Here is a 15,503-nt window from a genome sequence, read left to right on the forward strand (position 1 = left end):
GTTGTAAGTTTTGAGGGCCGAGCTGGCCTGGCCCGACCCATTTGACAGCACTAATAATAGTCCCTCACATTGAGGTATAAGCAATAATTGTGAATACCCCAAATATGTATGAACATACTTGATAGAGATTTAACCGGCCTAAATAAACAGGCTAATTAACTCCTATTATACTATTATTACTTGCAAGCGCACAAGGTTTATTATAGTAGGTGTGCGAGAACAAGGTCGAACCCACAGAGATTTCTATCTAAGAATAATTGAAATCTAAAATACTACTTAACCTAATATGAATATGATGTTTGTTGATTTGAAAGATGTTTAATTACTAACTAATTTAATTATACTATGATAATAATGAAACTTGAATTACTATAGAAGGAAAGCAGTCTAGGACTGTTGAATCCACCTTAAACCGTTATTTATATTCTTATTATCAATTCCAATAAATGTTCCATAATTTATACGAGTAGCATGAGGGAAAGATAGCCCTAGCTTTCTCGATAATGTGAACGTGATAAATCTTAATTAACATGTATCTTCTAGAAATTCAACACTAATGATCAAACTCAAAAGATTACTCTTTTTTTTTACGACACGAGTAATATCCAACTTTACTATTAGACGTGAACTTAGAAGATATGTTTGAACATAAGCGTATTGGAAATCATTGAAACTAATCATAGAACACGAAACAGTAGTCTAAGGCTTCATCCATCCCTAGATAAGATTTAGTTACACATAATAATAAAGGTAAAACAAGGTTTAGAAGAACTCATGTCGACGATGGTGATCTGCGGCTTGACTTCTTCTTCTTCTTCTCCAGCAAGCTCTCGAATGGTGTGTTGTGATTTTGTGTGATGAGGGAGAGAGAGCCAACTCTATACTTCTTTTGTTTATATAGAGATGGATTAGGGCGTACAAGCCTTTCAATAGCTATTGGCAACTTCCTTTCCATGTTTCCACCCCTTTTGGAACTATCCAAATCGAGTTCAAGCGATGGAGGGGAGCTGCGAAGTGTTTTGTGAAAACACTGGAATTCTGCGTTTTTAGAAGTGGGCGCGGGTTGCGCTCTGACCTCTTGACAGCAGTACTTCAACTTTTCACAGTAGCATTATTTTATTTCATTCATGCTATTCCCCACCTTGTTTCATGTATTCTTTATAGAGTCAAGTCATGAGGATCTTACAACCCCGCAAAGTCCTTAGTCTCAGCCCTTTTCGTCGTATTCACGTCAATTCCTGTAAAATCAATGAAACAGACTAATCAAAGGAACTTATACTAATTAACTAGACAATATAATATAAATATGGGCATAAATGTGTAGCAATTATGCGCTTATGAAATACCCCCAAACTTACATTTTTCTAGTCCTCGAGCGAAACTAAAACTAAACTAATAACAAAAACAAAAATTGTAACTCACTTTCGTAGGAATCATGATTACACTTAGCATGTGTAACAAGCCTTTTAAACCCCTAGGTTTACCCTAGTGGATGATTTTAGTCTCGTGAGAGTTTTCAGAGAAGATACTTACAAATTTCATATATATTATAGTGACAAAGAAATAACAACAATGTTTCCTTAATTTATCTCAGGTGTCTATACATCTCACTAGCAAGGAATAAAGAATACTCATTTTAAAACCTAATTTAATACATGCATAATAATCAAATTATCTAAAAATAAATAAATATGCAATGAACTATACTATGAAATGCAATGTCAGGTCCATTTCTGAAATTTTGGAATAGCGTCCCTAAGTAGGTCCTCACAAATGTGTCATGACAAAAATACTCTGATTTGTCCACTTAGGTTTCGCTCACTCTAGTGTGTAGTGGGCACACTTTTACTCTCAATCTCAATGACATCTAAGGGAGCCGAGGTCGATCAAACACATCTGCCACTTACTATCACACCAACATATTCCTAATTGAGCTAAAGGTCTTTATTAGGTGTTCTGTATGGCTTAGGTGATGGTGTAAGAATGAAGGAAATGGAATTCAAAATAGACACTAAGAAAATAAGGTCTTCAAAATATGTAACTAGAGAAAGCCTTGTTCTTATTTTGCTTCTATACTTTGTTTCCATCCTTAGCCCTTTTTTTGGCTTTTGATTCCTTTGATTCTATTTTTAGAGTTCTAACTTTTTATTTTATTTCTATTTATTTTTATTTTTCTTTGGATCGAAACTTTCTTTTCTTTTTCTTATTTTTCTTTTGAAGCAACTAACAAATTCTTGGTTTTCCACAGGTCTTTCTCTTTTCTTTTCTTCATTTCATCCTATTTCTCAGACTTATTCAAGATAGGTAAACAAATTCTTGGTTTTTTTTTTTTTTTTTTTTTTTTTTTTTTTTTTAAAGGTAAGGAATTTGTGGTTTATGAAAAGGCTAATAAAAGGCTCAGTAGGGCGACTAGCGGAAAAAATTATTCTTTAGGTTGGAATTTATGGCTATATCGATCCAAAGACGACCTAAATTCTCGCTTAGGATATGGCATGGTGATCAAACAAGTGGACGTGTGATTTCTCTACTCGGTGTTTACTACTCCATTGTGTCATTACTCAGATATCAACTTATATGAGGCTTTTAGGCTAGATTCTCACAGGATATGTAAAATTAAGCATTTTAACCTAGGTCTCAGAAAAATACTGCCAAGTACAATCATGATATTCATGCAAGACATTTATGAAAAGATGCAATGATTATTACCTATATATTAACCTAAGTTTCTAATAACTACTCTTAATTCTAATGCTAAATGAGACTTCTAGACTATAATCATCATAGAGAAGGAAACAATACCATTATCACTAAGTGCATAATATAAATAATTTTTATTTTTCACTAAACAAAATATTTTGTTCCCACCCCCAAACTTATTTTAGACATTGTCCTCAATGTTGACATATATGTGCAAATGAAAAAGATAACAACATGGACAAGTAAAGATAAAAGAAAGAGGTTACCAATAGCTCCATGAACGAAAAATAAAGCTCGAGTCACCTATAGAAATTAGTACCTTACCAAAGATATAACAATGATAATATATATAAAGAACCAAATTAATACAACGACTAACATGTGTCACATATCTCATTCCATAGAGTTACACGTCTCCAAAAAGACGGAGAAAAGGTGCTACATTGGAATGCATGAGATATGTGCACATAAAACTCAACAAAAATAAAAACATGGGTTGTCTCCCACAAGCGCTTCAGTTAACGTCTCTAGCGGACGAATGCATGCAATGACATGCAGATAATAAAATATTCCAATTGCAAACAAAAGATCATGTGATGCTCAATATAAACACTTCCACCCCCAAACTTATGCAAAACAATACTTAAACATATCATGTATCATCTAATAAGATATGCAAATGCAATGCATTATAGGCTAACATGAGACAATGCTTTCAACAAATAGTAATAATGCCATAAGATTTTCGCAAATCAGGTAACACTTTCAAATCATTATTTCTTACCCAAACAGCATGGACCTTAGCTAAATGGTATATATGTTATGTATGTTTATATTTCACTCCCATTTTCTTACCATGATTCCTATTCAAATTATAATCACATCTCATAGGTCTATTAGATAAACTAGATATAACAACATTATTAGCATGGTTATGAGATGGAGCACATGATTTTGGAACCTGGTTTAAGAATGATACCGGGTGGTCATGACTAGTAGATTTATGTCAAACCTGAAAATTGCTTCTTCTAACATGACAATGATACTTAATATGACCTACACCACCATAATAACAACAAACAATAGGTGGCCTAGTACAATCAACATGGGAGGTGGAAGGGACATTAATTGGTTCCAACGAAAATGGAACCGAGTTAGAACTTATCACTGTGTCAATAGATGTGTACCTTTCCTGAAGCAAACCAAACTCGCATTCCAAAGAAATATTCATAGTTATAAAAGATTCATTATCTACCTGTAGCTTATTAGCAACACATATAGTTTTATTAGCGTGAGAACTTAAAACAATGTTTTCATTCTCAAGAGATAAGATTCTCTTAGTTAACTTCTCATTTTCCTCAAGTAACTTCTGATTTTTTTTATTAACAAATCAATATAAATCTCCGGAAGTTTCTCATGAGATTTATTCGCCATAGAATCACAACTAGAATCAAGACATAGAATGCAAGAACTAGAAAGGCGAACAATATCATTAGGACATGAAGACTTAATATTAGGGGTACTATCAAACGAAAGTTCCTCCGATAAAGCGGTCACCACTTCCTTAAGTATCTCATCATCACTATCTCTAAAGTGAGCCAGACACACATCCAATGGTTCACCCGAATCGGACAACCAAAAATCATCGTCAAAAAGAATATATGTGGCATCACTAGTACCTAATAGTTTACTATTACCTTCAACCATATTAACCTTACAAATATTCTCTGAATCCACAAGCAGCTTACTTACATAAAAAAAACATTAAGCTCGACTGTCATATTTCCAAAAGAGATATTCATGACCCCATTTCTACAATTTATAATGGCATTAGCTGTAGCCAAAAAAGGCCTACCAAGAATCACATGAATATTCCCTTTCAAATTTTGGATAGGTTGAGTATAAAGAACCACAAAGTCTACTGGAAAATAGAATTTATCTACTTGAATCAAAACATCTTCAACAACACCCCGAGGGATTTTAATAGATCTATTAGCAAGTTGTAGTGTTATTGGAGTGAACTTAAGCTCCCCCAATCCTAATTGCAGATAAACAGAATAAGGTAATAAATTAACACTGGCTCCCAAATCGACTAAAGCTTGTTCTATCCTATGGCTTCCTATAACACATGAAATGGTGGGATAACTTGGATCCTTAAACGTAGGAGGAGTTTTGTATTGAATGATTAAGCTTACTTGTTCTATAAGAAAAGCTCTCTTTTGCACATGCATCTTACGTTTCATAGTACACAAATCTTTTAAGAACTTAGCATAGGCAGAAACTTGCTTAATAGTCTCAAGGAGTGGAATATTTATTTGAACTTTGTTAAAAACATCCAAAATTTTATTAGATTGTGTTCCTTTCTTTGGTTGAACCAATCTATGAGGGAAAGGGGCTTTTGGTATATAATGTGGAACATGACTAGACTCTATAGGAATAGGAGGCTATACACCCTTCCTAGAAGCATCATGAATATTAGAACCACTCTTACCACTCTCCTCGTACTCACACTCTACAGGATCAGGTCTGACCTCAACATCCCTAGATATCTCAACCCTATTATCAACGTTTTTACCTCTCCTAAGGGTAGTAATCGACTGTACTTGTTTAGGGCGACTCAAGTTAGAGCTTACCTCATGTTGACCCTTTGGATTAGCTACTGGCTGACTAGGAAAATTACCTTTCTCCCTCTTACTCAAAGTATTTGCAAGTTGACCCATATGAATTTCTAACTTGGCAATAGATTGCAAGTTTGAATTCAAACTCTGTTGGGTATCTTTTTGAAATTTTATGATATTTTGTGCTAATTGAGCAAGGGATTCATCTAAAGTTGAAAGCGTAGGTGGTTGGAGTGCATACTGTTGTGCTAGATTGGAGTTACTAACTAGGCCTCCCTGGTGTATACCCTTGGACCAAGACATATTGGGGTGGTCTCGCCACCCTTGGTTATAGGCATTAGAAAAATGATTGCTATCTGGCTTTTGGTATATGTTAAAGGAAATGACTTGTGAAGTCACGCCAGGGTAATTGTGAATAACATGATCAAGACTATCATACAAAAGACAACCAGGGGCCTCGATACTGTTAACCGGAGCTGGAGACTTCGCTTCCTTTTCTAGCTCAAGAGCCTCAACTCTTCTAACTAAGGCAGCTATTTTGGCATTTGTGTCAAACTCCTTATAATTGTGAAACACATATTACTAGCTACCTTTTTAGGCTCACGACTAGTTTCCCATTATTGAACCTTTTCAGAGACTTCTTCTAAAAAGGTCCATGCTTTATCTATAGTTTTTTCACATAAATCTCCAGCACTCATGATCTCAATCTAAGCCTTAGAGCTAAAATCAAGACCCTCATAGAGAATCTGTACTAGCCTACCCTTCTCTAGTCTATGGTTAGGACAGTGCAAGAGCATGTCCTTAAATCTCTCCATAAACTTCCATAATGACTCTCCCTCATTTTGGCAAAAATATGAAATCTCTTTTCTAAACACAGTTGCCTTATGATTAAGTAAAAAGTTCTTCAAAAACACAATGCATAATTTCTCCCATATAGCTATGGAATCCCATGTAGCTATAGAATTAGATGGAAGAGTCTTAAACCAACTTTTCGCTTTCTGCTTAAGGGAAAAAGGGAATAACTTCAGTTTTATAGCCTCATCGCTAAACTGCTAAAGCTTAACAGTCCCACAAATATCTTCAAATTCCCTTACATGAAGATATGGATCTTCTTCTTTCGTCCCCTATGACAAGAGAAATAAATTAGATGTGAAAACAGTAATTCTAACATACTAAAATCATTCTAACTAATTAATAATAATACTCTCTAAAACAGCTGTTATATGGGAGTAGTCGTGTTCGAACCACTCTTGCTTGCACTTGTAACGAATTTAGACTAATTAAACTAATCACTAATGAGAGAGCAATTTATAATATGAAAACAGTAAATATAAGATTGAAAAATAGTAGATTTAAAGGTGAGAAAGATAATTAGAGAAGACTTAATCCACCATGCAATTCGATTAACTATTAGTTAGTTATCGAATTGCCTTTCTTGATCCCTAGCAAACAACTTACATCTCTATAGTCATTGCTTGACTAGCAAGCGAGATTAGGACCCCTACAAATCTCTTTGATAGGGTTTCTAATCTCTAGCCCCTTATTATGAGTTCTATCTCTAGGAACTCATAACAAAAGACTTGAAATTCTAATGCGAAAACAATAACAACTAATAACTAATCATCCTCACATGGCTTCATAAACCCCTTCTAATAGAGGTTTAGCCTTGTTTCATTGGATTCATTAATCTAAAAAAGTAAATTAAAGACATAAATAATAAAACAATAATTGAATATAATGAACTAAAGCTTTATTTGATAAGGTTTTAATGGAGGCTACAATGTTAACCCTAATTTACCTAACTAAACATAAACTAAACTATTCTAAACTAATTAGAGACTAAGGGGAGGAAGGAAAGAATAATTTTAACCTTAACCCTCTTTATATAAGAGAGGTTTAGGGCTACATTTTCGTGCATGGGTCAAAAAGGGGGACATTGGGCCTCTAATGTGAGCCCAAAGTCCATTAGGTTAAGTCTAAAGAGGCCACAACTGCTGAAAATTATTTTAGTACTTTTTTCATCTACTTTTACAGCTCTGATTGGGGCAAGTTTAGATCCATTGGAAATTTTATTCTGAGCCGGTCGTTTTGACATAAAGTAGGTCTAATTCCGAGGCCTAAGTCCAAAGATACGCCCATTTTAAGTTCTATTGACTTTTCTGTTTTTTTCCACCCGAATTGACTTTGACTGGGCTTGAAAAGGCTTTTTCTTCTTGATTCTTGGGCTTTAAATATAGAACTCTTCTAACAATCATCTTGACTCATTTTTCACGCAAAATGGTATCTTTAAGCACATAAACAGCTTCAAGACCTGAAAATACACAAAAACACGTAAACAGTACTAACTCTTATTTATTATAAACATAATTGGCCTAAATATAATATTATTAAGGGTTTTAAACTATACTTTTAGGTGCTTATCACACCACCCCCAAACAGCATTTTGCTTGTCTTTAAGCAAAGATGAGAATTAAAACAGATAAGTGGCAAAAAATGTGGTCCTAACTAATCTCGTTTCGCAGAGTGCGATTGCATTGACCGTATGCAATAAGGTCTTAAACTACTAGAAATTCCCTAGTAAACGAGTTATAGTCTCATGAGAGTTTTCCATAGAAGATACTCACAAACTTCATTTATACTACAACGACTAAGAAATAAAAGTAATTGCCCCCTAATTTTATCTCAGATATCTATATATCTCACTAGCATTTAAATAAGGATCATCAATCTAACTCCTAAATTAATACATGCATAATAATAAAATCATCTTAGGATAAACAACTATACAATGAACTATACTATGAAATGCAATGTCAAGTCCGTTTTTGAAACTTTTGGGTAGCGTGCCTTAAATAGGTTCTCACAAGGAATGTGTCAAGACACATAACACTCTAATTTTTCTACTCAAGTTTGTTAACTCTAGTGTGCAGTGGGCATACGTTTCCTCACAATCTCAATGATAATCTAAGAAAATTAAGGTCAATCAAACGCATCTACCACTTACTATCACACCAACCTATTCCTAATTGAGCTAAAGGTCTTTATTAGGTGATACGGGGATGAGGTGATGGTTTTAGAATAAACGGAATGGATATTCAAATAAACAAGTCTGAGATAATAGGGTATTCAAAATATGTAACAAGAGAAAACCTTGTTCATACTTTGCTTCTACACTTAGTTTCCATCCCTAGCCTTTTTGTTTTGGTTTTTGACTCATTTGTTTCTATTTTTGGAGGTCTAACTTTTTATTTTATTTTTCTTTTCTTTGGATGGAAACTTTCTTTTCTTTTCTTTTTCTATTTCCTTTTCTTTTGAAGCAACTAACTAATTTTTGTTTACACAGGTTTTTCTTTTCTCTTTTCTTCACTCATCCTATTTCTCAAACTTATCCAGATAGGTAGGCTAATTTTATTTTTTATTTTTTTTTATTATGTAAAGGATTTGTGGTTTGTGAAAAGGCTAATAAAAGGTTCTGTAGGGCGACTAGCAAAAAATATACTTAGGTTATAATTTATAGCTATATTGATCCAAAGAGGGCTTAAATTCTCGCTTAGGATATGGTATGGTGATCAAGCAAGTGGATGTGTGATTTCTTTATTCAGAATTTACTTCTCCCTTGTGTCATCACTCAAATATTTCACTCATATTAGGCTTTTAGGCTAGATGCTCACAGGATATGTATTAAGTACTCTAACCTAGGTCTCAGAAAAATATTGTCAAGCACAATCATAGATGTTCATACAAGATGTTCATGAAAAAATGTAATAACTATTACCTACATATTAATCTAAATTTCAAAAACTAAATCCTAATTCAAGTACTACATGAGATTTCTAGACTAATATCATCATGGAGAAGGGAACAGTACCATTATCACTAAGTGCATAATATAAACTATTTTTATGATTTTTTACTTTTTATACGACAAATAATACATAATATACAACCTAATATGTGCTTAAATATTTACAACGTGTTTCTATACCACCCCCAAACAAAATAATGTTTTGTCCCCAATGTATGTAATTAAAATAAATGATAGAGAGTACCATATAAACGTACTTATAAATGGGAGCACCTGAAAAAGAAAGTTAATCTATACTAATATAAAGAAATAAAAACATATGCAACTCCTATATGAGTGCCTCCCATTATAGGGATAACATGAAATAATAAATAGCGCTTGAGACATAAGCGGACTCTAACATAAATGAAATAATACCATAAGTTCACAAATCAAGCATGCGCATATCATGGATCCTATAGGATTAGCTTTCGAAATTTCGTCAAATAATGACATTTCACGAAATTAAGGTACCAAATTACATTATGCATTCCAATTAAATCAAATTTCGATATTTATACATGAAATTTTAATACGTGAACATACAATATGCTAAAATTAAATATACCACCCCCAAACAATTTGGGAGAAGGGGGTTCATGAAATAATTCAATAGCACATTTAAATTACTTAAGTAACTAACCTAGACTTTACTGGAGTAAACATGACAAGCAAAAGGGTGGCAAAAAGTTTTGAAATAAAATACCAAAATACGTCACCCCCAAACAAAATTTGAAAAACTCTTTTTAAGTTTGAATTTTTTTAGGGCCTATACTCTAGAAATGTGGTATTTTACAAAAAAAATTTGTCTTTTAAAGTCAGATTCCCTAGACTTACTAATATATGTTTAAGTTTTTAATTTTTAATTTTTATATGTTTGATTTTTGGAAAAACAAAATTACAAAGAAAAAATAAAAATGAAACTCATGGTGTACTCCCATAATATAAGATTGGAATGGAGTGCACCGAATAATACTATGAGACTTTTATAGTCAGATACTCGAGACTTAATCTAATATATATTAACATGCAGTTTACCATATATCAACAACCGAAATAGTTGTGGATCTTTCCATAAATAATTATCACATAAAGCACTCCTAAACAGAATTAAGCACCAAGACTTCCTACGACGTGTTTTAGCGTAATAGGAGTGAATTCTAATGGACCTAGAACCTAATCGAGCATACAATTTCTTCTTTTTCCTCCAACGAAAAGGTCTCCAAGTAAATGATCGTGAGAAAATGGATGGTTATGGAAAATATGTGGAATCTGGATAAGTGTTAGAAGGAAGAGATGGAAAAATGAAAAAGTGTTAGGTAGCTTGTCCTTGGGTATTACTTTTTCACCATATGGGTTTAGAAAGTCATGAAGCATAGGAGAAACAATAAGGTTTAGTGCAAACTGAAGGTGTCTTTGAAAAGGTGAATGGAGGGGAATCGAGGTGGTGGTAAATGATTGGTATTTATTAGGGATTAACTCAGGTGGATGATGGTCGGGTGGTGCTTTAGGTAGTTCTTGAGAGGGTGGATCATCACAGGCTCTGAAACTCGTCGAATTCCTCATCTAGGTGGTTCGCATCCACATAATTATGGTAATCATCAGTATTTTTTAGGAATTCATTTATCTCTTCCATTGTGAGATCGGCCCTATCTCCCATAGGGTCGGAAAGCAGGGTGGAAAATTCGTCCTCTATTTCTATTATGTTCAAGGAGTCAAAATTGTGATCTTTGTTTTCTTCCCTAAGAGGGGTATCTACTAGTGTGGGTATTAAGGCATCGAGTGCACTAATGTGATATACAAAACACTCAATAGACTTCACTTCTCCTTCTACAGGAAAACCTAGTTGTTCATATTTGAGTCTAAACATGTTAACTTCCACAGATAGATTTCCAAAGGAAACAGTCACTGATCCATCCCGGCAATTGATTTGGGCATTGGCAGTTACCAAGAAAGCCCTAAGATGATGGGAATATAATCATGAGCAACTTTTGTGTCAAGAATAATGAAGTCGACTGGGTAGTAAAAATCTTGAACTTTAACTAAAATATTTTCAACTATGCCTTTGGGATACTTAATATAATGATCGGCTAACTACAAAGTCATTTTGGCTATTTTAAGTTCATGGAGACCTAATTGTTTATATAAATAAAAAAGGAGTAAGTTAACACTCGCCCCTAGGTCTAATAGTGCAGTTGTTATGAAGTTATTGCCTAAGGTGCATTATACAGTAGGACTACTAGGGTCCTTGTACTTAACAATTATGTTATGTTCAGATAAAGATGGGTATTGTTTAGTTAAGAAGGCTTCTCTCGGTATGTTAGTTTTCCTTTTCATGGTACACAACTCTTTTAGAAACTTAGTGTGTCTAGGTAGACTTTTTATAGCATCTAGAAAATGTAGGTTTATAGTTAAATTTTTAAACACTTCCCTAATCTCATCAAATTTCTCATCCTTTTTAGACGCAATTAGTCTTTGGGGAAATGGTGGTTTTTCTCTATACTTAGCATAAGGGTCAACAATATTATTAACCTTGTTTTTATCTTTTGCCATTTTCCAACTAGGTTTTCATATTGGAACATCTACAAGTGTAGGATCATCAATTTTTATTATTGGGTCTTGTAAGGTTTCCCTTTTAGTTGTGGTTGGACTGGAACTTCTACAGTTATAGGGTTTTCAGTTTCTATGACAGTATTTGGTATGGTTTCATTCTTAGTTTCTGGGCAATCTTTAGGCATAGTCACTTGGTTATTAACTACCTTACCCAAACAAAGGGTAGTGACTGCATGTAGGTCCCCTTGGTTTATATTACCATTACACTGAATATTGTTTACTTCAAAAGTAATGTTTGTTGACTTAGGATTAGGCATAGTTTGACCTGGAAACACGCCTGTTTGGTTATTATTTTGGTTAGGAGATAGCTCAAGTACCTTTTGGCACAATACATGTAACATATTATTTTGTTGTTGTTGGTTTTGTATCATGGTTAATAATAAGTCGTCTTTTGATGGGTTAGCCGGTTGTGCGGTAATTGGAGGGGTTACTGGAATTAAGGCTTGTTAAGTGTTAATGTTTGGATGTTGATAATTCTGGGTTATAGGCACTAAACTTCTATTCTAGTCACCTAATTGTCATTGTCCTAGATGTTGGTTAAATTGGTGGAAGTTTGTAGTAGGCCTAACATTTTGATTATTAAAACCTAGAGGTGTAGCTTGTTGTAGTTGATTATAAATAATGTTTTGCCTCCATTGTGTGTTAGGGTTATTATTAAAAGTATAGATACTGTCTAGCTGTGGTGGTGGTTGTTCATGGACAAGAAAACAATAGAAGTCAGAATGCTAAGGACTAAAACGTAAATTACAACGAGGAGAGTTGATGTTCATGACAGGAGTGGGTTTCGCTTCTTGTTTATGTATAGAGAGGGCGTCTACCTTACGAGTGAGGGTTTCAATTAAAGTTCTAAGTTCAGGATCTGGTTTTACCTTAAACATACTGGCTGCCTTAGCTGTAGAAGAAGACGAAGTGGAGCGGGAGTAATCATTACCTCCCTAGTTGTTACTTTTCTTGGATTGATTATCTAAAAAGTTATACGCATATGTGGCTCCTTTACTTAAGAAAGTACCTCCATTCATTATAGCTAAAGTCTCTTTATGGTGGGATAGGCCTTTGAAGAAGGCACGAACTAATGTGTCTTTACCAAGATTATGATGGGGACATTCTACTAGAAGATCAGTTAAATGATTCCAAGCCTCAGAAAAGGATTCTTGAGGCTTTTGGCAAAATAAATGATTATTTTGTAGCATCTCATCAGTCTTCTGTGGTGGGTAAAATTGCTCCATAAATAATTCAACTAGTTTTTCCCATGTGTCAATAGAGTTTGGCTTTTGTGCTGTTAGCCAAGCTGCTGCTTTGTCAGCTAAGGTGAAAGGAAACACCCTTAGATTTATTTGTTTACGTGTTATGTTAGGATGATGGAATGTAGTAGTAACTTGTTGTATCCTACGTAAGTGTTGATAAGACTTCTCATGGTCTAAGCCATGGAAAATAGTTAGCAAATTAAATATATTAGGGGAGGGGGATTCTAAAATCTCTCGTATTATCTACAAGAATTATGTAGGACTCAGGTCCATCATTCAAAGCCTTATAAAAATCAGAGAGGGGTCTCTCTGCTATTTCTTCACCCATTGTTACAATTGTAGTTGGGGTGGGTGTAGGTGGTATGTGTGTGGTGATGTGTGAATTTCTAGATAGGTGATTATTTTTACGACTATGATAAACTAATATGGCAAGTTTATGCATACCAGATCTTAATCTCATGCAAGTTTTAAGTCTAATATGCAATTCCTAACGAGCATGAAAAAATAAGACTGATTATTGCTAGAAATAGAATCCTCTTATAGTAGATTCAAGGATGTAAAAAGGTGTTACCTGGAGCGTTCTTGCTACGCGTATAAATAGCGCCTTCAACAGCCTTGAAACACATCTACTAAAACCTTTTCAAACCAATGGCCAAGCCACTTAAGAATTGAGGGAGGTTGTTCGTGCGTGCACGTTCCTTAATTAGATAACCCCAATTCTTTGAGTTTTCTAGACACCGTAAAGTATGAAAAATCTTATGCAATTACTAGAGTGGTTGGGCATATGAGTACTGTACTGTACTCGTGAGGTAATATTGCAATTAATATAAAAAAATAAATTTATTCTACTTAAGATAGGGCGCGGGCGCCCTAAACAATAGACTAAATTGGGCGCAGGTTGCGTTTTGGTTCTTTTTTTTTTTAAAGGAGCCAGGGAATAAGAATAGGAGGTAAATCTTGCTAGACGCCAGCCTCAAGTTAAAACAGAAGGTTGAATTTTCTAGGGTTAGGTCACAAGAGTGCAAGAAGTTGGTTTCATAACTCATATGCGCTCAAACAGTACAAGAAATTTTTTGAGAAATTGTGAACAGTAAAACAGGTTAGGTGTTTTGTGAATAGTGAAAACAGTTTTGTTATTCTAAACACGCAATACGTAACAAAGCAAGATGGTAACCAGCGCCATTTGACAAGAGAAATAAATTAGATGTGAAAACAAGAGTTCTAACATGCCTAAATTATTTTAATCAATCAATAATCTAAAACAGTTGTTATATGGGAGTAGTTGTATTTGAACCACTCTTACTTGCACGTACTTGTAACGAATTTAGACTAATTAAACTAATCACTAATGAGAGAGCAATTTATAATATGAAAACAGTAAATATAATATTGAAAACTAGTAGATTTGAAGGTGAGAAAGATAATTAGAGAAGACTTAATAATCCACCATGCAATTCGATTGACTATTTGTTAGTTATCGAATTGCCTTTCTTGATCCCTAGCAAACAACCTACATCTCTATAATCATTGCTTGACTAGTAAGAGAGATTATCACCCCCACAAATCTCTTTGATGGGGTTTCTAATCTCTAGCCCCTTGTTATGAGTTCTATCTCGAGGAACTCACAACAAAAGACTTGAAATTCTAATGCGAAAACAATAACAACTAATAACTAATCATCCTCACATAGCTTCATAAATCCCTTCTAATGGAGGTTTAGCCTTGTTTAATTGGATTCATTAATCTAAAAAAGTGAATTAAATACATAAATAACAAAACAAGAAATGAATATGATGAACTAAAGCTTTATTTGATAAGGTTTTAATGGAGGCTACAATGTTAACCCTAATTTACTTAACTAAACCTAAACTAAACTATTCTAAACTAATTAGAGACTAAGGGGAGGAAGGAAGGAATAAGTTTAGCCTTAACCCTCTTTATATAGGAGAGGATTAGGGTTACATTTTCATGCATGGGCTAAAAAGGGGAACTTTGGACCTCTAATGTGAGCCCAAAGTCCATTAGGTTAAGTCTAAAGAGGCCACAACTATTGGAAATTACTTCAGTGCCCTTTTCATCCACTTTTATAGCTCTAATTGGGAGGCAAGGCCCGATCTTGGAAAGCTTATTCTGATTCGGTCATTTTGACATAAAGTAGGCCCAATTCCACGCCCAATTCCATAGATACGCCCATTTGAAGTTCTGTTGACTTTTATGTTTTTTTTTCTACTCGAATTGACTTTGACTTTCTAGCTTTGACTAGGCTTGAAAAGGTTTATTCTTCTTGATTCTTAGGCTTTAAACATAGAACTCTTCTAGCAATCATCTCTATTCGTTTTCTACGCAAAATGGCTTCTTTAAGCACATAAATAGCTTCAAGATTTGAAATACACAAAAACACGTAAACAGTACTAACTCTTATTTATTATAAACATAATTGGCCTAAATCTACCATTTATATACTAAAGCAGAGACCTCTAATAGAGG

Source organism: Coptis chinensis, chromosome 4, assembly GCF_015680905.1.
Source record: "Coptis chinensis isolate HL-2020 chromosome 4, ASM1568090v1, whole genome shotgun sequence".
In the NCBI taxonomy this organism is placed as follows: Eukaryota; Viridiplantae; Streptophyta; class Magnoliopsida; order Ranunculales; family Ranunculaceae; genus Coptis; species Coptis chinensis.